Source organism: Myodes glareolus, chromosome 12, assembly GCF_982192425.1.
Source record: "Myodes glareolus chromosome 12, mMyoGla1.1, whole genome shotgun sequence".
Classification (NCBI taxonomy): domain Eukaryota; kingdom Metazoa; phylum Chordata; class Mammalia; order Rodentia; family Cricetidae; genus Myodes; species Myodes glareolus.
In genome coordinates this window covers 49,603,424-49,630,464 of record NC_142037.1, presented here as the reverse complement: position 1 = coordinate 49,630,464, position 27,041 = coordinate 49,603,424, and the positions used below count along the sequence as shown (strand labels likewise).

At 37.1% G+C, this 27,041-nt stretch overlaps 1 long non-coding RNA gene across 1 annotated transcript; it reads left to right on the top strand.

The window, feature by feature from the left end:
• The first annotated feature begins 1,035 nt into the window (after positions 1–1,035).
• LOC146892189 (uncharacterized) lies at positions 1,036–27,041 on the top strand. Its single transcript, XR_015734646.1, has 4 exons — positions 1,036–1,123; positions 17,465–17,522; positions 19,512–19,577; positions 26,595–27,041. It is a non-coding gene; the product is annotated as an uncharacterized LOC146892189 (long non-coding RNA).

Below are 27,041 nucleotides of genomic sequence, written 5' to 3'. Positions count from 1 at the left end.
TCTCAGGAAATTTGGAATCAACCTACCTCAGGACCCAGCAATCCTACTCTTGGGAATATACTCAAGAGATGCCCAATCATACTACAAAAGCATTTGTTCAACTATGTTCATAGCAGCATTATTTGTAATATTCAGAACCTGGAAAAAACCTAGATGCCCCTCAATGGAAGAATGGATAAAGAAAGTGTGGAATATATATGCATTAGAGTACTACTCAGTGGTAAAAAACAATGACATCTTGAATTTTGCATGCAAATGGATGGAAATAGAAAACACTATCATGAGTGAGATAAACCCAGACCCAAAAAGATGAAAATCGTATGTACTTACTCATTAGTGGACTATAGCCATAAACCAAGGACATTAAGCCTATAGTTCACAAACCTTGAGAAGCCAAATAACAAGGCAAACCCAAAGGAAAATATATAGAGATCATCCTGGAAATAGGAAGCAAACAAGATTGCAGGCAAAAGTTGGGAGTATGGTGGGGATAAGGTTGGGGGGGTTGGTAAGAGGGAGAGAGAAAGGAGAAGGGAAGGACTGGGGAGAGCTTTGGGGAGTGGGAGGGTGGAAATGGAGGAAGGGTGGATATTGGAGCAGGGAAGAAGATATCTATCTACATTAAGGGAGACATTTTAGGGTTGGCAAGAGACTTGGCTCTAGAGGGGATCCCAGGTGCCCATGGGAATGTTCTCAGCTAGAGGAGGAGGAGAGCAGAGGAGAGGGTGCCTGAACTGTCCTTGCCCCACTACCACATTAATGGTTATCTCGAATGTCAACATAGAATTCTTGTCTGGTGACGGACTGAGCTCCCAAGTCCAGTTGAAGAGCAGAAGGAGGGAGAAGACAAACAAGGAAGTCAGAACTGCTATAGCTTGGTCCACCCACTGAGGCAGTGTGCCTGATCTAATGGGACCTGGTGCGGGAGAATTGTCTGTATTCTGTTAATCATGTTTTAAATAAAAAGCTGATTGGCCAGGCAGGAGGTGTAGGCGGGAAAACTAGACAGGAAGTGGAAATGATGCAAGGAGAGCAGGAGAATTCTGGGGAGGAGGAAGTTGATTCCTCCCACTCCTGCCCAGATCACTGAAGCTGCAGGATGTGAGCTGCTCCACTGAAAAAGGTACTGAGCCACATGGCTAAAATAGATCAGAAAAATGGGTTAATCAAGATGTGAGAGTTAGCCACTAAGAAGCCTGACCTAAGGGGTCAATCAGCATTATAGCTTACAGAGATTTCAGTGTGATTTTTCTCTGGGGGAAAATTTTGCCCAGCTGGGGGACTGGGCAGGATAGAAACCCCCAAACAAGCAGGCTCCCCTCAAATCTAAACAAGCAGGCCCGGCCTTCTCATGTTACAGGGAGCTCACCAAATTCAGCTGAACCAGGACTGAAAGAGCATGTGATCAAACCGGACTCTCTGAATGTGGCTAACAATGGGGGCTGACTGAGAAGCCATTGATAAAAACACGGGGACTTGTTTATACTGCATGTACTGGCTTTTTGGCACAGCTTCCTAGACCTGGATGTAGGGGAGAGGGCTTTGGACTTTCCACAGGGCTGGTTTCCCTGCCCTCTCTTAAGAAGGGAGGGGGAGGGAGAAGAGAGAGTGGAGGAGCAGGAGGGGAATGGGTGAGCGAAAATGAAAAAAAGAAAAAAAGAAAAAAATCTACAGCTAACCTGTTGCTCTCTAAAACAAGTATAGCCTGAGTCCCGTCATAGTCTATAGGTGCTTACACAAACTTCAAGAAGTGTGTTATATTAGACAATATTTTGAAGCAGAAAAAGATTATAATGAACATTTAAGATGATTTAAATAAAGTATTAAACTCATTGATAATTTATTGGCATTTTGTTCCTTCTTGTGAATAATAAGCATTACCAAGTAAGATGTTTAGAATAACAGAAATATATTCTTTGTTCAAATAGTAGTTATTTTAGTGCTATTTAAATACAAGATGATTTCAAAATAAATAGGTTATTTAAAATAGAAAATAGATCAATAGAACTAATGATAACATGTAATGTGAATATCTAAAATCCTCAAAGAGAAGTGAATAGAAACTTTGCATTCAAGTTTCTGCTTTGCATCACTCTTACCATTTAGCTTTTAAATATGGATTTCAATTAATTCAAATCCATAAGTAAAATTATCCTAAAGACAGAATAGGTGGGTAAATATAAATAATTTATGCAAATAACATTTAAATTATAATAAAGTTAGTTATCCAAAAATCTGTCATTAAGATAAAATTGGAAAAAGAAACCCTGCACATATTTAACTGTCTTTATTGAAAGCATTTTTTAAATGCACGATAGAACTCTACATTTTCTAACTTTTCTTACCATAGCACATTCACGTTGTTGCTGTGGAGACCGACTCAGGGTAATAGTGTTGCAAATGGGATGAGTGATCTGATTGGATCCCATTTCAGAAAAAGTTAGGATTTATGAGGAACTACCACATTTTAATTAAATCTAATTATCAGTAGTGGAAACTAATATTTTAAAAAAAGTATTTAAGGTAATGCTAATATTTGAACAAGTTGAGCATGGCTGTAATCTGTGGGATCCTCTGTAAAAGGTATTGTGAACCTCAACTTACAGTTAATATCTATGACCTAATATGTTCTAAGAAGCAGCTGAAGCAAGTGATTCATTGCGTTAATGTGAATTTATCTGTCTGTATAGTATATAAGATTCTTTCATATGGCGATGTGAATATTGCCTTTTCTTTCTCTGCTATAGCCATATTTTTTGTCATCAATTTCCCTGTATTTCCACAAGCTACATTTCATTGCACTTTGCAAACATGACTAGGTATAGTAAGGAAATTAAGAAAACGCAAGCAAATGGAGTACAGAGAGGCGGGGTCTGTTGGTCATGCACAGTCTGATGAAGTTACACCATCTATGAAATAATTCAGAAGAGAAACAAATTTACTGTGCACAGTATAGGGGAGACAAGTTAGCAAATGTAAGCAAGAGGTCTCTATGGATGAGCAGTCTCAGGCTGTAACTGTCTGGAAGAAGGAAGATGCTGTGGCCAGCTTTTGTACACACTGATCAATTGTTTGTAAACAAATCTACTTTTCACACTGACAATATTTCTACTTGGATGAGAGAGGAAGGTTTTGCCATTCCTTGACTGTTAGTCTATATGGGGATGAAAGTAAAGTTTTGCCAAATTACCCTGGACCTGAGGCATTTGTTTCTCACAAATGCCTTTAACCTTGTCAATAATAATACACATTTACTCAGGATTTTAACCACTCCTTACACATTCACTACAGACATCGTAGGCTCCCCACAGTTTATCACCACTAGACACACAACTTTAAAGAAACGAAATTTTAAGATGTTTCCCAAACTGTCTTCTCAAGGCTCTTACTTATTTTAATATTCATTTTTCATGAAACAACATCTTACCCTCTCTATTTTTGTGTGGCTCCTACCTCTTGACCATAACGTATGTTGATAAGGTGTGAAAATCATATTCATCATAGGCATCATCAACCAAAGATTCAAACAGATCAATCACCCGAATTCTTGTCCTGACGAATCCCGCTCAGTGTAATACATTGAATAAATGATGTGTTCAAACAAGCCTGTGCAGAATTCATTTAGGAACTTCTGCTGGTTGCACAGATATATGGGATTTATCCTCTCATTCTGGTAACTGCTCTAATCCCTTCTAGGAGTCACTTGAGCTTCTGTTGAAAAAAAAATCATTAGCCGTCAGGATCTGTTTGATTTCTGCTATAATATACGAGAATGAGAGGTGGCTGACACAATCTTTATTCTAAAATTATTAAAGATTTCAAATCTTTACTCAAAGTTATACACTTTGAACATTACTTGGTTGAAATCATTTGGAAATAAAGTAGCAAATCATATTTTGCATCACAATTCAGTTCCATCAAAAGGCAAGCACTTTACAAAAGAAATGGCAATGACAGTAGTCAACTTAGGCTGTTTTGTAAGATCATTATATTTGGATTTATTTCATTTTTCAGAGTACTGACAGACTACAATAGATTCAGTTTTATATGAGCTCTTTAGTGTAGATGTTTACCACCAAAAAACATGAATAATTCTTGATAAAAGTAAGAGAAAGCAAAGATCAAATGATGGTTAACTTACAAGTTTTCTTTTTCCTTTTTAAGTAATTAAACATAAAATGATAGTGATATAAACATTTAATGTTGCATAATAAAGCCAGTCGAATGAAATTCATTCAACCTAAACCTCGGTACTTACATGATAGATTCCACAACGTGCTTTTCATAGTTTTCTTTATTATGAAAAATTACGATATTTATAGTGAAAAGCTTACTTTAAAATTATCCAAAAATTTAAAAAAATTGATAAAATTTTTCCAAAAGTACAAAAACAATACATCTTATTTGTCTTTATACATATAAATTACCAACCATTTCTATACTTAATATAACAACATAAACTATGCTTATGCTATCTAATTAAAGCAGGTTCATATTACTTTATATTATTCTGAAGAATACATTGTATTTACTTAGCCTATGATGTGCATATACAAAATCAAATCCTGATGTTGGATTCACCTCTGTATGCTGTGAATAAGTTTTATTGCCATTGGTTAGCAAAGACGATGTTTTTGCCTATAGCATGGCAGAATATATCAAAGTGAACATTTCAAACAGAAATAGAGGAGGAAAGAAGAGTTAGGGATACATCATGTAGCTAACATCATGTAGCTAACATCAAAAGGCATTGGCAAAAGCTTAATAAAAGATTTTAAACAGACTATAATAGCAAGCTAAAATTGCTAGAGTTGATTGTTAGGATTTAATGCTATCATGACCATTATGTTCAGAGTTCTCAGTGCCTGTGTCCCACCTCAATATTCTCAAGGTATCTTATACTCATTAGCTTCAAGCTATCTTCATCTAATACATAGAATATGAGGCTGAATGTGAATGAAACATGCATACAGGTTCACTCTTTTTGTATACTATATAGCTTCTTTTTCTCTTTCAGAAAAATTAGTTGAAGTTGCCTGCAAATCTGATGGGAAAGTTTGATTCAAAATTTGTTATACAAACCTTTATGTTTCTGTACAAGTCCAGTGTCTGATTTTTCTTCTTCGGGTGGTGTATTGTTCATTTTTGTTCTCATGTAGTATTACTTCAATGTGGGTCTTTCCTTGTTTGTCATAACAGCAAAGTAGAATATTAAGCAATAAATTACTTTTTTGAACAATAAAATTTGGCCAGAAAGTGTTTAAATATAATTTTGAATAGTAAAGGCATTAGATACAAACATGGAAAATAAAGAAGAATAGCTTCTGTTTCCTTGTAAAGCATAGCAGGTAGTTGCAATAATATATTTGCTATTCAGTCATATTTACTTATGCTACATCAAGACTGCTTTGTTGCTGAAGAACTAAGATAAATTTTTTCACAGCAATATTGGCACTTACCATTTATATGAAAAAGAAAGCATCAACTGCAGATTTGAAAGGGGTGTTTTATCAATCACAATTTAGTCATTAGCGCTTATGTGCTCAGATGATTTTCACTTTATTTGTATTTCACTTATACATTGTTTATGCTCATAAAATAAAATGTGCAACCTTTATAAAATAATAAAGCTAGTTCAAAGTCACGAGATTTCCACTACATATTGAATCTATGTAATTGTCAATGTCTCGTCCTTTGTATGAGATTTTTGGAACTTCAGTCTTTCACCCTGTCTTAGTTGATGTTTTACTATTATTGTAACAACAATAACAACAAAAACATATTGGGGAAGAAAGAGTTTATTTTGGTAACAACACTCTTTTACTACTGTTGATCATCATAGAAAACCAAGACAGGAAGTCATACAGGACTGGAATCTGGAGTCCGGAACTGATAAATAGGCCTTGGAGTGACGGTACTGCTTATTGGCTTGGTCCTCATGTTTTTCTTAACCTGCTTTCTTAGAGAACCCAGGACTACCAGTCAAGAGATGGCACTACCTGCAATAGTCTAGACCTTCCTGCATTAGTCATAAATTGAGAAAATGCCTTACAGGCTTGCATACATCCTGATCTTATGGAAGTATTTTACATGATTTCAGCTTGAGACAAGTTGGCATAATACTATCTAGCACATACCCCTATCAACACTTCCATTCATAAATAATGTGGAGTAACTTGTGCTTGCCTTATTCATCCTTAGAATTTTTTCATGTTTTTCTCTGTTCCTTAATCTTTCATCGTTCCTTTATCTGCATGTTTACACTTACACCAAGAAAGGAGAGCATTTCCTCAGCAATCACTGATGTTTCCTCAAATAAATTTTTATATAATTTCAAATCTCTAAAATGGGTAAAAGCGAGGCTATTCTTGGTGATGATAAAGATATAACGTATCTTCTATCTTCTATGTCATATACTTAACCACCCATGATGTACTAATTAAGTTTCTTTTTCTTTTCATTCTTTTATATTTTTTTTCTTTTGAGAATGAGAAGAAAAAGAAAAGGGTTTATTTCTCTTACATTTCCATATTACAATCCACCATGGAAAGAATTCACGGCAGGGACCTAAAGAAGGAAGAAGTTCACACAGCGGCTGTAAAAGAGTACTGCATACTGACTTGGTCTTCATGATTTGCTCAGCCTGCTTTTTTCTAGATCCCAGGAATACCAGCTCAGGGATAGTCCACTCATAGTAGACTGGTGCCCTCCCCCATCAATACTAGGCTTGCCTCCCTACACCCTGATCTTATGAAGAAATTTTCTCATTAATTAAGGTTCTTGTAGAACCATTGCAGGTGCCCAGGAATGGAACAAGAATGGAGCATTACAGAATCAGGGGATACAGCTGTCATATTGATAATAAATGTTGTATTTCAAATGCAAAACAACAGAGAAATGAATGTATGAAGGTGTTATTTGGAGGAAGGACTACTGAAGCAGAGAAGCAAGATCAAGAAAGGTGAATGGGGATTAATAAGAGTCAAGAACATGCTTGAGTAAGACTACGAAACTTCTCATTATTTTGTACACTAAACAAAATTTAAGTACATGCAAATCTTTAAACAGGCACATTTGCGAGAGTAAATTCAAGGTCTGAATATGAGTTACGTTTGTAACAGTAGCTTTATCTCTACTGGACATAGTCTCATTTAAGTTTACATAGCGAATAAAGAAAAGGTCTTTTCCATAGTACAGACTTCGGAGGAGCCAACACATGACTGTCTTACTGGAAATTCAAATTTGTATTGATGATTTCTACAGTGGTGTGTGTGTGTGTGTGTGTGTGTGTGTGTGTGTGTGTGAATGTGTGTCTGTGATAGGAAATTTATATTATGTTTAATAAAACTGTCTATTATTTCCATAAGTGAATATAGAATTCTGATATTTACCAGGTTTATTCTGCTTTAAAAATATGTTTGTAACTACCATTACTAACTCTCTGTGGCTATTTTGTATTAATAATGATCCACAAGTCAGAACTTGGGTGTCGTTCTTTAATTCTGTCACTTTCTGACTTTGCCTCCAATTCATCACATGTTCCTCCAGGTCTACCTCCAAACCAAGATTCAAATTCTCTCATTTTCCTGTCATTCATTGTCCTTTTTCTCAGGCTAACGTTATTTATATCTGTCCTAAACTTTCTCATATTATAAACAAGTTCATGCTTTGGATTTCTCTTTCAAAGTTTAATCTTTTTATGGGATGGAGGGTTATTTTTCAATAACCAACAAAAATCTCAATAAGTTTTCTCACTATTTACAAAACTAAAATTATTAGCAATCTATTGTATTTTTGAGAATGGATGCAAGCTCTTCTCACCATAAAACCAAACAACATTGTGAGGTAGCATAATAATTAACTGTAACAAGTCTGCAATGCTGTTCCTGTAAATAGTGAGAATATTATCTGTCATCTTACATATTTTTAGCGGTTCTGTACTGACTCAGAAAGATATGTAGACTTTATACAATGAATTACAAACTTTAGAATACACAATCTTTTGTTTTTGTTCTGAGTTTGGTCCACTTACTTGTGTCTTCACATAAAGGAATTCATCTAGTGGATAATTTTTTGCACGTCTAACAATCCATTACACACTAATTTCCTTCTAAGAATAATTAAACATAATCCCTAAAATCACCATCATTATTATCTAACACCTAAAAATTAAAATATGAATGCTTATATTAAATTGACCCAGAAAGTTTCAGCTCATAAACATATTTTCACAATATCTTATGTCAATCCTGACCTTGTATTTATTAAAGTAATTACTGAGAAAACTGAGTATTTTAAGAAGGTATTATGGATTGGAAATATGAGAACTATAAATTCTTGTGAATATGTTATCTACATTATGTATCTTGAAAATACATTATCTATTCAGTTAGGTTTACAGTATTAAAAGCCAAATTCCATGCCTGGGTTTGAATTTGTATTACTATTGAAAATGATTAAGTTCATACTTAATCTTGAGAGCTCTACAAAGGGATTGATTCTGCATTTGACTCTTATTAGGTTGCAAGATCCCATGTAAATCCACACCTGACATGATGACCTAGTGTTATGTTTGCTGTGCTAGGTACACTGTACTTGAACTTAGGGAGGTTGGAATTTTAATTCTGCATTCTGTATTTCTACATTAGCTGCAATATAAAATGTTTTCTCCAAGAAATGAGAATAAACGACTACTACTTTAATCTCTTTAATTTTATATTCTCTTTGTGCATAAACCTGTTGATCCTAGATAGTTGAACCTAGATGTTTATTATTTTGTTTGTATCATATATATTTCTTAAGTGAATGTTTGAGTTTAATCAAGAAAGGAATTTAAATTATTTTCAGTAAGCATATATGTAGATCCATCAGTCTTCCTTTAAGCACCACTCATTTCCAAAAACAACCTGAGCTACTACATTATAATTGAAATAGGCATAGAAATATTTAGTTGTACTAATATGGACTTGAGCGTAAGGTATAAATTGAAGTCCGTGGTTTTTACTGCTTCATATTCTAATTTCTTTATCTTAAATAAATGTTTTTTTAGTCATTTAGAAAATAAATTTTGCTCCCTAGGTCTATTAGCCATAGCTTTCTTAGATAACCTTTACTTTCCTGCTTCAAAACAACCCTTTTGTTTCTTGATGCAAGTTTATTTTTTTATCAAGTTAGTGATATTTGACAAACATGAGGCACTTTTGTGCCAGCACTGTGAATTAAGGAAGGAACTCTGAGATGGATGAAAGGGGCTGAATGCTCATCCTAGAGACATGAATGCATGAAGGCACTGCCAGAAAAATGAAGCAACCTGTCTTGGAAGAAAATTACACAGTTAAGAATTAACTATTAATGACAAATCGATAGGCAAGAAAATGTCTTGAAAATTCAAGGACTGTTGTTCTTGCCACATTGAAAATGGATCAGCTCTTAGAATTCAGCAGATCAAAGGATAATGATAATTCATAGCTCTGTACTACTTCAACCTGAATTCATAACACTTTGAGATTTTTTCAATATACTATAACTATAGTTCTATAATCGTGTTTTTTTTCTCAAGGATTGCTTTTAGCATGTGATTAGTCTCACGACGATAACATATTTCTAAATGTCTTCTTAGAAGGTCATACTTTCAGAACAGCAAATAGAGTATAATGGGTGATAGTATTTATCAACTACTTCTGCTGCTATTTGTTTGTCACAAAATGGTCTCATTTTATCGTTTATAAAACTGGAGATGATTAGCATACAGGTTTACAGTGCTTCTGTAAAACGAAAGGGGAAAGAGCAAGTGAGTAAAACTAATTTTCTTATAAAATGGTAAATTGCAGAAATGCATTCCCACCCCACACACCAAATGGCATTTCTTTGAACTCATCTTTTCATGAGTTCCATTTTTAAGGCCATTTCAAAAGAGACCTCAGATTTGTGGTAAAATTGCTAGAGTGGTTAATGTCCTATCAGACATGCTTTATTTGATCTCCTACTTAAGAACTTCAGGATAAGTACAATAATTATGCTAATAGCACGTTGCTCCCAGGTTTCACCACAGCCCTTTCTAAAGGCTCATAGTGTTCTATGTGATCCCAGAGAATACACCGTTGAGGTTGTCTCTGTGAAGCACTGCTTGTTTATGAGGTTCTATTATGATTTCACGATTCTTACAAAAAGTGAGACATATTCTGCGTACCAGCTTCTCTGTTAATTAAATGTAAAGTTTCTTAGGCTAAATAATAGATGGCATGTAAAAATGAATATACAAATAGTTGAAAGTTGATCTAACCCTCTTCACATGCCCACCAGTTTTGTATGAATTATACTTTTCCTTCCTAAAATTTTTCCTTATACTTAGAAAAAGTGTTGAAAATGATAGAAGACAAAGAGTTATGATAGTTACTACTATCCAGTTGAGTGTTGTTTGACATTTTTGTCATAGATGTGAGAGGATGTTTTCTCAGAGAGTAAAATGATGATGGGCCAAAAGAAGGATGCCACCAACATTTGTCTTGGTGAACTAATGAACTTTTTGGAATGATCTGTAGAAGTACACTCATATGTTCACATGTTTGGAAAGAGAGAGGAGAGAGTGAGAGTTACAATGGAGTTAGTCTATAACACGACAACAGTGTACCTAACAACTATCAGAAGGCTGACAAATCAAAAGACAAATGTCATAAATAATTTACTTCTTATGGAGTTGTTCTCCAGTGAGTTCAGTGAGCTGCCACAGACCTCTCAAATATTAAGGCCCATTTTTATTGCTCTTGATTTTCTTCCAGATGTCAAAACCTTATTGATGATTGTCTTAAATATCAGTATAGAACCTTCATCCCATAACAGATGGAAACAGAGGCAGAGACCCACATCAGAACACTGGACTGAGCTCCCAAGATCCAGTTGAAGAGTAGTAGGAAGGAGAAAATGAGTAAAGAGATCAAGACCCTGAAGGGTTCATCCACTGAAACAGTTTACCTGAGCTAATGGGAGCCTGCCTACTCCAGCTGAATTGGGAAGGAACAAGCTTTGAACCGATTAGGCCCTCTGAATGTGGCTGACAGTTGTATGGCTGGGGCAGACTGAGGGGCCACTGACAGTAGCATTGGATTTATCTCTACTGCACTACACGTAATGGCTTTTTGGGATCCTGTTCTCTTTGGATGTATGCCTTGCTCAGTCTAAATGTAGTAGGGAGGGTCTTGGACTTCCCACATAGCAAAGTGCCTTACCCTCTCTTAGGATTAGAGGAGGGTGGGGGTGGGAGAATTGTGGAGGGAATGGGAGGAGGGGAGGGAGTGGGAATTTGGATTGGTATTTTTTTCAAAAAAAAATCTAATAAAAAATAAGAAGAGAAAAAGGGTACAAAACATGAAAAAATAAAGTGGTAATGTTCTGCTAAATTGGGTTCTCTCTCCACAAAAAAAAAAAATTGATGAAGACACCACATACTTTAGTCTTGAGTCTTAGAACAAAGCAAAATAAAACTGTTGTGGAACTGGAACCTTTTTTTACAACTGCCTTACTTTTACACTTCCTGAAGCTGCTTGCAAGTCACTAGACGAGAAAAATGATCATCAATCTTCGCTAGATATGGAATTTTGAACTAAATTATTGGCTGGTCTTACAGTACATGCCCACTGGTGCAATAGTAGCATGAACATAATGGGAGAATTCACCATTTTCTGATTGGATTTGCTATCTCGTCCACAGGACGAAAATCCATTATAATCTAAGAACCTGTGAATAGACAGGTAACAGGCCCAAGGAGGGAACCTTCTACAATTACACTATTAAATAGACAAGGAACTGAACCAATTCCTGATTTATCCATAGATCAATGCTTCCCTCATCCCTATGTGAGAAGCTTCTGTTTGTGGCAGATGATGATCAACTCAATGGCTCAAAACTCGCTGAGTATCAGAAAATAAGAGACTTCAGAATGACTATTCCTGACAAGGACATATATATCACACAGCTATCCCAAGACTAAGAATTATTTCAGAAGAGGAGCAGATAGAGTGAAACCATGTATACACAAACAACAAATAGGTTTCATCTATGTATTTGCACACACACACAGACACACACAAATATAGAGCAATACTGAGGAGAATGAAATAATCAATTCGATATTGAAATTGTTAGGGATTTAAGGAAAGAAAATAAAAGAGATATATTATATAAGTTATAGTTTAATTTTAAAATATTAAAAATAAAGTCAAGGGATGTGAGAGCCAGAGGTGGTAATTTATATAAGGAAATATCCTCTTCGCACAACAGGACTACTGTACACAGAAAGTTAAAACAAATTGTTATTTCCTTCACAAAACTAGTGAAAAACTAAGCAAGAACAAACCACAAAACAAAGGAAATTTAGATATGATCCCACCCTTCACCATGGAGTTAGGGTCTACTGTCAACTTTTGTGACAGGGAAAGACAGTTTTCTTTCAGCAGTGCCTCATAAGTTCACTAGTCTCCAGTGGAAAACCAGACATTTTGACAGAACAATTAGGTCTAGATGTATTGAAGAAAAAGAGGATGAGGAGGAGAAGAAGGAGGAGGAGGAAGAAAAAGAAGAAGAAGGAGGAGGAGGAGGAGGAATGGATGAAAGAAAGAAAGAAAGAAAGAAAGAAAGAAAGAAAGAAAAAGAAAGAAGAAGGAAGGACAGAGGGGAAAGAAGGAAGGAAGGAAGAAAGGAAGGAAGGAAGGAAGGAAGGAAGGAAGGAAGGAAGGAAGGAAGGAAGGAAGGAAGGAAGAAAGGAAGAAAGAAAAATACAAAATTGTTGGGACATGGATCTATGAAGGGTGAGGTTGCAAGGGCTGAGAACAGATGCAGAGGGATGGGGAAGTAGATTGGAATGAAATGCTTGATATGAAATCTATAAAGAATCAACGACAGTTAAAGAAAAAACAAAAAACCTCCCTTCACAGAAAGATTTAGAAATGAGATATGCCCTTTCACTTTCTATTTTATGGAATAGATTGGAGTGTGATATTAGTTCTTCTAATACTATTCATCTGGGGCACTTTAAAGCTCTGTTGACAAGTGAACACCATTTAGAATGATTATACCTGCTTTACTTATCTTGCTTCATCACTGTGTGATAGTAACAATAATTCTCATTAATTCAAGGTCAATGTTTTACAGTCACCCCTACTATTCAAATGGTTTATGTTGTTTCAGTGATAAGTTTGTAATCTTATTAAAATAAATTCTTTTGCTGTATTTTTTAATTTGAGTTTCTTAATTTGTTAAACAAATATAACTTGTAAATCATTTTCATTTAAATGGTATGTTTCAACTACTCACATTTAAAATAAATGCTGAATAATATGTGCTTGCTGATGTAAGCAGAGACTGCACATTCGTTTCCCAGCTGGCCAGACCCAAATAATACACAGAATCTATATTAATTACAACCCTGTTTGGCCAATAGTTCAGGCATTTTTCTTGCTAGCTCTTAAATCTTAAATTAATCCATCTCTATTAATTTGTGTATTGCCATGAGACTGTGGCTTACCAAGTAAGACTCTGTTTTGGCATCTTTCTCTTTTGGCAGCTACATGGCATCTCCCTGACTCTGCCTACTCTCTATATATAGCTCTTCCAGAATGCTATATTCTCCCTGCCCTAGTCCAAAGCAGCTTTATTTGTTAGTCAATAAAAGCAATACAAACACAGAACAACATCCCACATCATACTTAGTTCAGTCATGGTATAGTTTCATTTTATTCTTCCGCCTGTTTCCACTCCTCTTTATTTTTTCCTTAGTATTGATTACTTTTATTTTGTTTTTTTGGATTGTGTCTTTACATTTTATATGGTGTTTTAGGTGTGGTGTTTTGTATTTTTATAGAAATTTTAAATGAATTACAATGTACATAAGTAATTTATCACAATCTACTTATTGTTAGAGAAGCATTTATCTTTATGCCCCTTTATCTTCTTAACTTTTAAAAGTCAAGACTATGCCCTAAAAATACACTGAGCAGCACAACAGAGCTTGGTTTATTATTTATTTTTAAATTAGCTGTGAGTTGGAATTTAAACTATCCATGCGTTAAATGAATGCCTGTTATGTTTTATCTCTGTTTTTACTCACTCTGTTGTGCAATACACCTCGGACTTGTAGTTCCTGCTACAAATAAAAAAAAAAAAATAACCCATATACCATCAGTGCGATGGTGGCTTACAAATTTTGTAGCCCTTGAGTGAAAATAGTAGGATTTTATTATTTATTTCATTTAGTTTTTCTTCCTATTGTTGACTTCAAATACAAAACACTCCATTAACAAGTTCAGGATATGTAGAGCATCAAATCAAAATTCAAGGAATGTACAAATTTCTGCTCACCAAGGCCTGATTTTCCTCCATAGGTAGTCCTTTGACTCTGGTTTCACAGTATATTTATCCTTGTCTGTTTAATAATGCCCAGTGTTTCTAAACATATTCAGAAGGAGGGGATAATTTTTTTTAACCAACCTTAGTCTTGACCGGTAATGTGTTTAACACATATCCTTGGTACAAAATCAAGGGATTAATAATTATATTTCTACATATAAATAATTCCATTGATCACAGTTATCCTGATCATCTTCACTTAACCTCCCCTCCATTTCACCATTCACCTTACTTGTAAATTATCGTTAGTCTCTTTTCAGCTTTTATTCTTGTAGTGTATATTTTGCATATGAAAGAATACATGAATATTTACCTCTCTAAATCTGTTTGATTTTGTTTAACATGATATTATCCAATATTTCTCAGTTTAGTGCAAATACTGTAATTTTCTATCCAGGTTTAGCTCAATGACTGCCCATAGACAAGGTCATGCAAGGTGACTTAGATTTATTTGGGTATATATTTATGAATGATGTAGTTAGTAGTTCTATTTATATTTTTTGAGAAACTTCTATACTGATTTCATAGTGGCCATCTTTGTCCCCTTATCTAACAGGATGATTTATTTTTGTTCCAGACTTCACCAGCCTTTGTAGTCATTTTTCCTCTAGATTATAATCACTGTGAATGCCATAGAAAGAACATCTTAACGATGTTTTAATTCATACTTTCCTGATTGGTTGTGCTGAATAGTTCCCCATATTTTTCAACATTATACCTCTATTTAGAATTGTCAGTTCAATTCATTTGTTTTATTCACTATATAATAATAATATCTAGGATGTTTCTTTTTTCATGCTTTCATATAGTCTAGGTCTTAGTATCTTGTTTGATGCAAAGGTGGAAAAGATTATTTCTCATTTTGTAGGATGTCTATTTACTCAGCAGATTATTTTCTTTACTGAGCAGTTGTTTTATTTTCATATGATCTCATTTGCCAAGTACTGCTAGTATTTTTTTTTTCACTATTGGAGTTCTATTCAGAAAAGTCCTTGCCTATGTCTATCTGTCAAAGAGTTTAACTACGCCTTCATCTAACAATGTCAAGGCTCATGTCTTATATAATATCTTTCATTCATTTTCATTTGTTTCTACAGAATGAGTGATATCAGTCTAGCTTTATTCCTCTGCACGCTGAGTGCCCAGTGTACCTGTTTTATGTGCAGTGTCCCCAGAAATGTTTATTGAACTGGCTTGCTTTTCTTCAGTGTAAGCTTAGGATCTTTGCTGATAACCATTGAAATGACCATCTGAGTTTATCTCAACAGTCTCTAGTTTCTTTCATTGGTTTCATGTCTGATTTTTGTGTCTCTCTGTATATTTCTCTATTTTTCAACAGCAGAATAATTTAAATTAGATAATTTTTATTCCACACATATTAAATGAAAGAAATAAAACTTGTTGCACAAAATTATACACACTGAATATAGTAAATATCAAACTTCAGTATATTAAGGACAGTCAGACTATTTACATTAATTATTGCTAACTTTCCAATGATAAATAAATTTTCCCTTCTGATTGAAGTTTCCTTCTTATCCCCATTTAATCCTCCATTTCCAACACACCCCTCTTCATAACTTCCTATTGAATTTCTTCTGCCTTAGGAAATCCTTCCCTCCATACTAGTCCCTTACCTAATACCTAACCTATAGGATTATACAGACTGGGAAATGCCTATCAAAGGCTTAAAAGCTAATATCCACATATAAACAGGCATGTACCATATTTGTCTTTTGGGGCTTGAGTCACTTCACTCATTATGATCGTTTGCAAGATCCAACGATTTACCTCCAATATTCATGATTATATTTTTATAATAATCTGCACGTAAAGAACTACATTTTCATTATCCTTTTTTTTCTGTTGACAGACATCTAAACGGTTTCCATTTTATGGGTATTATTAATAGAGCAGCAATGAACATGGATGAGTATATGTGTAAATTCTCTTAGTTGAATTAAGAATTCATCCATTGGCCACCATAACCAGCTGGCTTGTTCCTAGGATTCTGTCTCTTCCTTTAGCACACTGGAATTACAGATGGACCACTAAACCAACCTAGCATTGTCATTCATGAGATCAGAACTCAGGTCATTTGGCTGTTTGTAAAGTAATCACTGTGAGAGGTGAACTCAAGTTTCTTGTTTAAAGTTACAAAAAAAGGAATGAAAGGTTAGTTCTCACCTAAAGTTCTAACTCTTTCACAATTTCTATTATTCTGTTAATTATTTATAAAAATGTAGCAATTAATTTTGATATGCCTCAATTTAAAATTTCTACTTATGATTTCTAGTTATTAACCTATTTTCTATCCCTATATATCTCTGGGAAGATTTTATATACATATATATGTGTGTGTATTTATACATGTGTGTGTGTGTGTGTGTGTGTATTTCTATATTTGTTACAAACTTCTTTGTTTTTTTAAACAACAAAAATTTGGTTGCATGTGAGTTAATTTTTTTCTTGTCAAGGGTAGCTTGTTTGTATTTCTTACATGGACTTTACATCATTGATGTGCAAAAAATGATTGAGGCCCAGCAAACTTCACTGGGTAAAGGATCTTCATTTGGTCTTCACTAGTAGTATTTTCCTTCTGCTGATACAGTTATTCAAATTCTACTTTCACAAACTTAAATCATGTTTTATTTATCCTTTGATTTACTTTCCTATATTTGCTCTTTTAGCATATGCATTTGTGAAAATATGCTACTGAGATCAAAATTTATTTCCTCATCTGGATAACTATAATAATTTCAGTATCTCTATTTCTTCTCCTTTAAAGTTATTCTACATTCAGTTTCTTGATAGAAAAGTGATGGCTTCAAATGTAAATCAGAGCCTAATACTTTTCAGGTGGACACTTTGTGTGGTGATTTAAATGAGAAATGTCCTGTACGGTCACACATTTGAACACATAGTTCCTGTTGGCAGTATTGTTTGGGGAGAATATGGAACCTTTAGGGGTAGAGTCTTGCTCTAAACACATTTCTTGGGACAAATTTCGAGGGTTTGTAGCCTTGACCTAATCTTGCTCTCCTGATCTTCTCCCATTTTGCAGATGAGACGAGGTCATTCTGCTTTCGCTCCTGGCAGGCTTCCTTGGCATTATGGACTCTGTAAGTCAAAATGAGTTTTCCTTTTTCAGATGATGTGGGATTCCCCTCTGTATTCTGTGACTATCATTGGTTAATAAAGGAACTGCTTTGGGCCTATAGCAGAGCTATAGGGGAACAGAAATAGGCAGGGAGAACTAAACTGAATGTGGGGAGAAAGGAGGCAGAGGCAGAGAGAAGCCATGTAGCCCTGCCAGAGATAGATGCCAGAAATTTAGCCAGTAAGCCATAGCCACATGGTGATACACAGATTAATAGACATGGGTTAAATTAATATGCAAGAGTTAGCCAATAAGAAGCTAGAGCTAATAGACCAAGCAGTGATTTAATTAATACAGTTTCTGTGTGATTATTTCAGGGCTGAGTAGCCAGGAACAAACTAGAGGTGTCTTTACTGCATTTAGGTTTCCTTGTTAGTGACTTACTATTACAGTACAGAAAGCAACCAATACTCCCTTCCATGTTTTATGAGTACACTTAGAAACATATCATTGTTCATATTGTGGTCAGTTTGAGTCTATGATGCAGCTCCTGAGGAAAGTTTCCAGTAATAAAATTGTTCTCATCTTTCATATCAGAACATAGATGTCCTTCAGTGAATGGATGGATAAAGAAAATGTGGTATATTTACACAATAGAATATGACAAAGTAACTTAGAAAAATGTAATCATGAAATTAGCAAGAAAATTTAGATAAATCCTGTCTCAAAAGCCAAAAATTGAAAATAAAAATGAAAGAAATAGAATTTAAAATAAAGCCTGTAAATACAAATGTGAAAATACAAAAACAAAAAATACACTGAGAGTCTGGATACTGTATGCTATTGTGTTGTCTTTATATTTTTTGACTGCTGAGGAAGGAGCAACAGCTGCTAAAAGGCATTAGACTATAAATGCTGCTGGATTAACCCAACATATGTATTTTGAAAATGCCTGGACTTCAAAATTTAAGTCAAAAGATATGCTATTTTGGAGAAAAGGTTTTGGTTTTGTTTCCACAGGAAATGAGAGGCTGTGGATTCATTCCAGAAAAAGAAAAAATCAGGTTTTCTTAAGGAAGACCCCCTGAGAAATCTCTAATAGGAGCGGATGACCCAGATGTCAGAGTTTTACAATCAGAACAGTTTCAAGACTGCAGGCTGAGATGATCAAGCTTCACAGGATACTCCAGTCAGGACTTTATAATAATTCTAAATTTTCTTTAAGTCCGCACAAGATTGTCAGCACCCCCAATCAACAGGAAGTTGTCTGGAAAAGTATGACTGCATTCCCCCCCAAATGGATTATGGATATTTATTTTTGTTTAGAGTGTTGATAACAAGATGTTATTGATAATGGACTGGACAAAAAGCTAAATAAAGGATATTAGATTCAGAGTTCTTGTTTTGAAAAAGAAGGGGGTTAGGTAAATGTTGCGGGGGAATGATTTTACCTTGTAAAGATTTAATTCCTGTAATTGTTTAATAGTATTCAGATTGGCCAGTAGACAGACAGGAAGTAGAGCAAGGCTATCAAGCAGGAAGTAGAGATGGGACAATGAGAAAAGGAGAATTCTGGGAAGAGGAAAAGTCAGTCTGCACTTGTCACCCAGACTGAGAGAAAGCAAGAGGAGAATACCTTGCTGATGAATGATACCAAGCCATGTGGCTAACACAGACAAGAATAATGGTTTAAGATATAGAATGTAAGAATTACTTAATAAAAAGTCTGAACTACTTAGGTCGAAGAGTTTATAATTAATGTAGACATCTGTGTGTTTCTTTCGGGCTGAATGACTGCGGAACTGGCCAACATTATAGGATATGATTGCATTTATGTATATATGTGTGTATGTGTGCAAATACTCACTTAGTTAGGAAAGCTAACATTTCAATGGCAATATTTTTTTTGAAAGTAAATTTTATTAAATTATAAAAGTTTCCATTTCCGCCCCTCTTCCCAACACCCTCCCACTCCCCCAACTCCCTCTCCTCTTCCCTCTTCGTCCCTTAGGGCAGTCAGGGTTTCCTGCCCTGTGGGAAGTTCAAGTTCCTCCCCCCTCCCTCCAGGTCCAGGAAGGTGAGTATCCAAACAGACTGGATCCCAAAAATCCAGTATATGCAGAGGAAACAGGTCCCGGTATCATAGTCAATGGCTTTTCAGAAAAACTTCGGGCCAGCCATATTCAGAGAATCCGGCCAAATTCCGAGAATCTGGTTAGATCACGTCCTCATTCAGTCCCAGTCCATCTGGCCTTGGTAAACTCTCATTAGATCCGTTCCCTTGTATCAGTGGGTGATACCATCCCTCGCAATCCTGATTACGTTTTTCATGTTCTTCCTCCTTCTGCTCCTCATTTGGACCTTGGGGTGCTCAGTCCGGTGCTCCAATGTGGGTCTCCATCTGTATTGCCGTCCTTCGCCAGATGAAGGATCTATGGTGATAAGCAAAATATTCATCAGTATGGTTATGGGCCACGGCCGATTCAGGCACCCTCTCCTCTGTCCAGAGAACAATCTGGGGGATCCCTCCTTGGACCTGGGATCCCATATATAATCAAGTCTCCTGTAAACCCTAAAATGACCCCCTTAGTTGAAATATATTCTTCCCTGATCCCATATTCATCCTTCCTCGCTCCCCCCCCATCCCAGGCCACCGAGCTTTCCCCATTCCTCCCCTACTCCCTTCTCTCTAACCCTCACCCCTTCCAACAACCCTTCCACCCCCCCCCCCATGCACCCGAGGTTACCTGGGGCTCTTGTCTATTTCCTACCTCCTGGCAGATAGCTAAATAATCTTCATCAGGTTCATCTTCTTATTTAGCTTCTCTAGGATCACGAATAATAGGCTCAAAGAACTTTAATTATGGTTAGAATCCACTTATGAGTGAATACATACCGTGTTCCTCTTTTTGGGTCTGGCTTACCTCACTCAGTAAAGCGTTTTCTATTTCCATCCATTTGCATGCAAAATTCAAGATGTCATTGTTTTTTACCGCTGAGTAAAACTCTAATGTGTATATGTTCCACACCTTTTTTAACCATTCTTCTATTGAGGGGCACCTAGGCTGCTTCCAGGTTCTGGCTATTACAAATAGTGCTGCTATGAACATAGTAGAACAAATGCTTTTGTAGTATGTTAGGGAATCTCTAGGGTATATTCCCAAGAGTGGAATTGCTGGGTCCTGAGGGAGGTTGACTCCCAGTTTCCTGAGAAACTGCCACACTGATTTCCACAGTGGCTGCACAAGTTTGCATTCCCACCAACAATGGATGAGTGTTCCCCTCACCCCACATCCTCTCCAGCATAGGCTATCGTTGGTGTTTTTGACTTTAGCTATTCTGACAGGTGTAAGATGGTATCTCAAAGTGGTTTTGATTTGCATTTCCCTGATCACTAAAGAGGTTGAGCACGACCTTAAGTGTATTCTGGCCATTCGAAGTTCATCAGTTGTGAATTCTCTGTTCAGTTCAGTACCCCATTTTTTAATTGGGTTATATAGAGTTTTAGTGTCTAGTTTCTTGAGTTCTTTGTATATTTTGGAGATCAGACCTTTGTCTGATGAGGGGTTGGTGAAGATCTCCCAGTCAGAAGGCAGCCTTTTTGTACTACTGACAGTGTCCTTTGCTTTACAGAAGCTTCTCAGTTTCAGTAGATCCCATTTTTTCATTGTTTCCCTTATTGTCTGTGCTACTGGGGTCCTACTTAGGAAGAGGCCTCCTGTGCCTATATCTTGTACTATTTCCGACTTTCTCTTCTATCAGGTTCAAAGTGGACGGATTAATGTTGATGTCTTTAATCCATTTGGACTTGATTTTTGTGCATGGTGATAGATATGGATCTACTTTCATTTTTTTACAGGTTGACATCCAGTTATGCCAGCACCATTTGTTAAAGATGCTTTCCTTCTTCCATTGTATACCTTTAGCTCCCTTGTCGAAAATTAGGTGTTCATAAGTTTGTGGGTTAATATCTGGGTCTTCTATTCGATTCCATAGGTCGACTTCTCTGTTCTTATGCCAATACCAAGCTGTTTTCAATACTTTAGCTCTATAATAAAGTTTGAAGTCAGGGATGGTAATGCCTCCAGAAGTTCTTTTATTGTATAAGATTGTTTTGGCTATCCTGGGTTTTTTGTTTTGCCATATAAACTTGATTATTGTTCTCTCAAGGTCTGTGAAGAAGTTTGATGGGATTTTGATGGGGATTGCATTGAATCTATAGATTGCTTTTGGTAGAATTGCCATTTTTACTATGTTGATTCTCCCAATCCAAGAGCAGGGGAGGTCTTTCCATTTTCTGGTATCCTCCTCAATTTCTTTCTTCAAAGACTTAAAGTTTTTGTCAAATAGATCTTTCACTTCCTTGGTTAGAGTAACCCCAAGATATTTTATGCTATTTGTGGCTATCATGAAAGGTGATGTTTCTCTGATTTCCCTCTCTGTTTCTTTATCATTTGTGTATAGGAGGGCCACTGATTTTTTTGGAGTTGATCTTGTATCCTGCCACGTTACTAAAGGTGTTTATTAGCTGTAGGAGTTCTTTGGTAGAGTTTTTGGGGTCACTTATGTAAACTATCATATCGTCAGCAAATAACGAAAGTTTAACTTCATCCTTTCCAATACGAATCCCCTTGATCTCCTTATGTTGTCTTATTGCTATTGCTAGAACTTCAAGCACCATATTGAAGATGTATGGAGAGAGTGGACAGCCTTGTCACGTTCCTGATTTTAGTGGAAAGGCTTTGAGTTTCTCTCCATTCAGTTTGATGTTAGCTGTCGGCTTGCTGTATATTGCTTTTATTATATTTAGGTATGATCCTTGTATCCCCAGTCTCTCCCACACCTTTATCATAAATGGGTGTTGAATTTTGTCAAATGCTTTTTCAGCATCTAGTGAGATGATCATATGGTTTTTTCTTTCAGTTTATTTATATGATGGATTACATTGATAGATTTGCGTATGTTGAACCAGCCCTGCATCTCTGGAATGAAGCCGACTTGATCATAATGGATAATTTTTCTAATGTGTTCTTGGATTCAGTTTGCCAGTATTTTATTGAGAACTTTCGCGTTGATGTTCATGAGTGAGATTGGCCTGTAATTCTCTTTCTTGGTTGTGTCTTTGTGTGGTTTTGGTATTAGGGTAACTGTAGCTTCATAAAAGGAGTTAGGCAATGACTCTTCTGTTTCTATATTGTGGAATACATTAAGGAGTATAGGTATTAACTCTTCCTGGAAGTTCTAGTAGAATTCTGCATTGAAACCATCTGGTCCTGGGCATTTTTTGGTAGGGAGCTTTTTGATAACAGCTTCTAATTCTTCACGACTAACAGGTCTATTTAGATTGTTCACCTGTTCTTGGTTCAACTTTGGTATATGGTACTTATCTAAAAAAATGTCCATTTCTTTTACATTTTCCAACTTTGTGGCATATAAACTTTCATAGTAAGATCTAATGATTCTCTGAATTTCCTCTGTGTCTGTGGTTATGTCCCCCTTTTCATTTCTGATCTTATTAATTTGCATGTTCTCTCTCTGCCGTTTGATTAATTTGGATAGGGGTTTGTCAATCTTGTTGATTTTCTCCAAGAACCAGCTTTTTGATTCATTGATTCTTTGGATTGTTTTCTCTGTTTCTATTTTGTTGATTTCAGCCCTCAGTTTGATTATTTCCAGTCTTCTAGACCTCCTGGGTGAATCACCTTCTTTTTTTTCTAGATCTTTCAAGTGTGCTGTTAAGTCTCCAATGTGTGCTTTCTCCGCTTTCTTTAATTGGGCACTTAGTGCTATGAACTTTCCTCTTAGCACTGCTTTCATAGTGTCCCATAGGTTTGAGTATGTTGTGTCTTTGTTTTCATTAAATTCAAGGAAGACTTTAATCTCTTTCTTTATTTCTTCCTTGACCCAGGGGTGATTTAGTAGTTGACTGTTCAGCTTCCATGAGTTTGTTGGCTTCCTGGGGGGAGCATTGTTGTTGAATTCTAATTTTAGTCCATGGTGATCTGACAAGACACAGGTAGTTACTAATATTTTTTTGTATCTGTGGAAGTTTGCTTTGTTACCGAGTATGTGGTCAATTTTCGAGAAGGTTCCATGAGCTGCAGAGAAAAAGGTATATTCTTTCCTATTTGGGTGGAGTGTTCTATAGATGTCTGTTAAGTCCATTTGATTCAATACCTCCAATAAATCTCTCAATTCTCTGTTTGGTTTCTGTCTGATTGACCTGTCCATTGGTGAGAGAGGAGTATTGAATTCTCCTACTATTAGTGTGTGTGGTTTCATGACTGCCTTGAGTTCTAGAAGAGTTTCTTTTATATATGTGGGTGCCTTTATATTAGGAGCATAGATATTCAGGATTGAGACTTCCTCCTGATGAATTGTTCCATTTATGAGTATGAAATGTCCATCTCCATTTCTTCTGATTGATTTTAGTTTGAAGTCGTTTTTGTTAGATATTAGAATGGCCACGCCCGCTTGTTTCTTAGGTCCATTTGCTTGGAAAACCTTTTCCCAACCCTTTACTCTGAGTAGGTGTCTGTCTTTGTGGTTGAGGTGTGTTTCTTGTAAACAGCAGAATGTTGGATCCTGTTTTCGTATCCAATCTCTAAGTCTGTGCCTCTTTATAGGTGAATTGAGTCCATTGATATTAAGTGATATTAATGACCAGTGGTTGTTGACTCCGGTCATTTTTTTTTTTTGGGTAGTAGAGCGTATGTGTTTTTCTTCTTTGATTTGTGCTTGTGAATGGTCGCTAGATGTTCGAGTTATTGTAGGCCGTGTTGGGAATGTTGGATTCCTTCGGTATTGATTTTCCTTCTAATATTCTCTGTAAGGCTGGATTAGTAGCTACGTATTGTTTAAATTTGTTTTTATCCTGGAATATTTTGTTTTCTCCGTTGATAGTGAACAATAGCTTGGCTGGGTATAGTAGTCTGGGTTTGCATCCATGGTCTCTTAGTTTCTGGAGTACCTCTATCCAGGATCTTCTGGCTTTCATGGTTTCCATAGAGAAATCCGGTGTAAGCCTGATAGGTTTACCTTTATAAGTTACTTGACCTTTTTCCTTTGCAGCTCTTAAAATTTTTTTCTTTAATCTGTATGTTTTCTGTTTTTATTATTATATGGCAAGGGGATGTTTTTTTCTGATCCAGTCTATTCGGTGTTCTGTATGCTTCTTGAACCTTCATAGGAATATCGTTCTTTAGGTTGGGAAAGTTTTCTTCTATAATTTTGTTGAATATATTTTCTGGGCCTTTGATCTGCTGTTCTTCTCCTTCTTCAATCCCTATTATTCTTAGATTTGGTTTTTTTATTGTGTCCCAGATTTCCTGAATGTTTTGTGAAGAGAATTTGTTGGATTTGCCGTTTTCTTTGACGAGAGCATTTATTTTCTCTATGGTATATACAGAATCTGAGATTCGTTCTTCTATCTCTTGTATTCTATTGGTTATGCTTGATTCTGTAGTCTCCGCTCGTTTACCTAGGTTTTCCATATCCAGCCGGTTCTCGTTTTGTGTTTTCTTCATTGCCTCCATTTCAGTTTTCAATTCTTGAACTGTTTCCTTTACTTGTTTGATTGTTTTTTCTTGGTTTCTCAGGGTCTCATTCACGGATTTACTTATTTCTTCAAACTTTTTGTTATATTTCTCATCTATTTCTAAACTCATTTCTTCAAACTTTTTGTTATATTTCTCATCCAATTCTTTAAGGGAGTTATTCATATCCTGTTTAAGGGACTCTATTGCTTTCATAATGGCACTTTTTTCCACTTCTTCTGGGTTAAGGTGTTCAAGTCCTTCTGATGTAGGGTCCTTGGGATCTGGTGTTTTCATGTTGTTTTTCAGATTGTTGGATGAGGTTTTGCCTTGGCGTCTGCCCATCTCTTACTTCAAATGTTCTCTATTGAAACTTATGTTAATGGGTCAGGTTCCCTTCTTGGGCAGGGACTTCACTGACAGAATGCCCACCTTTCCTCAGTCAGGCTATTGAAGCAAAGGCACTCCCTCTTTCCGGGATGCGCTTACAATGCAGGCTCAGCTTGCAAGGCAGCTGAGCTGGGGAAATTTTATGGCCCCAGGGGGAAGGGAGAAATATAGGAAATCGTACCTGGATGGGAGCTGGGATGGCAGGCGGGACAGGGTAGCCAGCACTGCAGGGCGACCTGGGTGTCTATGGGTTCGGGAAACGCCAAAGCTCCTCCTCAGCAGGACCCTGTCAAGGCCCGAAGCAAACTCACCCATCTGATGGCCCTCCCACCGATGGTCCTCTGCTAGAAGTCAGGGCCCCTGCTGGATGGCAGCTGGGATGGCGGGCGGGAGGGGGTAGCCAGCACTGCAGGGCGACCTGGGCGTCTATGGGGTTGGGGAGCACCCAAGCTCCTCCTTGCCGGGACCCTGCCACACCGATGGCCCTCTGCTAGAAGTCAGGGCCCCTGCTGGTCAGGAATGTGGCTGAGCTGGCACCTGGTCCACCTGTCCTGAGGGAGGCCTTTAAGACCCAGGAACTGCCTCGAGCCGGGCTGCGCCTAGAGCCCAGGCCCAGCTCGCAAGGCAGCTGAGCTGGGGAAATTTTATGGCCCCAGGGGGAAGGGAGAAATATAGGAATTCCTACCTGGATGGGAGCTAGGATGGCAGGCGGGAGGGGGTAGCCAGCACTGCAGGGCGACCTGGGTGTCTATGGGGTCGGGGAACATCCAAGCTCCCCCTCACCGGGACCCTGCCATGGCCCGAAGCAAACTCACCTCACCGATGGTCCTCTGCTAGAAGTCAGGGCCCCTGCTGGATGGCAGCTGGGATGGCGGGTGGGAGGGGGTAGCCAGCACTGCAGGGCGACATGGGCGTCTATGGGGTCTGGGAGCACCCAAACTCCTCCTCGCCGGGACCCTGCCACACCGATGGCCCTCTGCCCACCGATGGTCCTCTGCTAGAAGTCAGGGCCCCTGCTGGATGGCAGCTGGGATGGAGGGCGGGAGGGGGTAGCCGGCACTGCAGGGCGACCTGGGCGTCTATGGGGTCGGGGAGCGCCCAAGCTCCTCCTCGCCGGTACCCCTCTCAATGGCAATATTTTAACTGATTTATTGTTGTCTTCATTTAAGAGTTTCTACTGCTGTGATGAAACACCTTGAACAAAAACAACTGGGTGAAAAAGGGGTTTATTTGCCTTCAACTTTCACATCACTGTCCATCACTGAAGGAAAACAGGATGGGAACTCGACTAGAACAAGATCCTGAAAGCAGGAGCTGATACAGAGGCCATGAAGGAGTGATGTTACTCTTGACTTGCTCAGTCTGCTGTCATTCAGAAACCAGGACCACCTCCCCAGCAGTGGCAGCAGCCACTGTGGGCTGGGTTCTCCAATGTCCATTCTGTTTAGTAAAACGCCCTACTTTCTTACATATAACCCAATCTTGAGGAGGGTGACATTTTCTCAACTGAATCTCTCCCTTCTCCAGTTAATCTAGATTGTGTCAAACTGACATAAAAACAAAAACTAGGCAGCACAATGGCAAAGCAGCTTTAATTTTTATTATCTGTAATGCCA